General features: G+C 37.8%; 1 protein-coding gene across 1 annotated transcript in view; it reads right to left on the reverse strand.

Moving 5' to 3' along the window:
* LOC119587577 (carbohydrate sulfotransferase 9-like) overlaps positions 1-561 on the reverse strand; it is an 11,195-nt gene that overhangs the window by 3,984 nt on the left and 6,650 nt on the right. The gene's annotated exons all lie outside the window — the stretch shown is intronic.

Here is a 561-nt window from a genome sequence, read left to right on the forward strand (position 1 = left end):
GCAGCTAAAATGTAAGAATAAAAAAGGCAGGAAAGAAAGGAGAGCTAATACAATAAAACATTTGGAAGATGAGATGCTCTTTGGCGATACAAGGGTACGTAATCAGTCTATGGGCATTTTTAAATGGGATACCGTAGTCTGTAGATTTTTTCCAGGTCTATCATGTACCTCCCCAAAAGAAGACTCGAGCAAAGGTCTTCTCGAATGGCAGAAAAGTTGTGGCTCCGTCCCTGCTCAAATCCCACATATAATGCACTGTTTACCATATAGTGGTCTTTATCTCTATGGGTAGAAGACCATTTATTTCTCATTATTGTCGGAAAGCCCAATCTTATTATTTTTTCCATAAGGGAAATAAATATATCTTAAAAGATAAATGTATATATTCTGTAGTCGCTCAGGGGAAATATTCGTTCGCGTTATATAAAGCATACGGATTCACGCTAAAACCTCCCTTCTGGATCCCTCTTTCAATTTCTGGTATTATCCATATAAAATTTAGGTCACTTTACGTAAGGTATGACACTGTTTTCACACTGACCCGAGTCGCAGTTGTGATAC

Source organism: Penaeus monodon, chromosome 22, assembly GCF_015228065.2.
Source record: "Penaeus monodon isolate SGIC_2016 chromosome 22, NSTDA_Pmon_1, whole genome shotgun sequence".
NCBI classification, from domain to species: Eukaryota; Metazoa; Arthropoda; class Malacostraca; order Decapoda; family Penaeidae; genus Penaeus; species Penaeus monodon.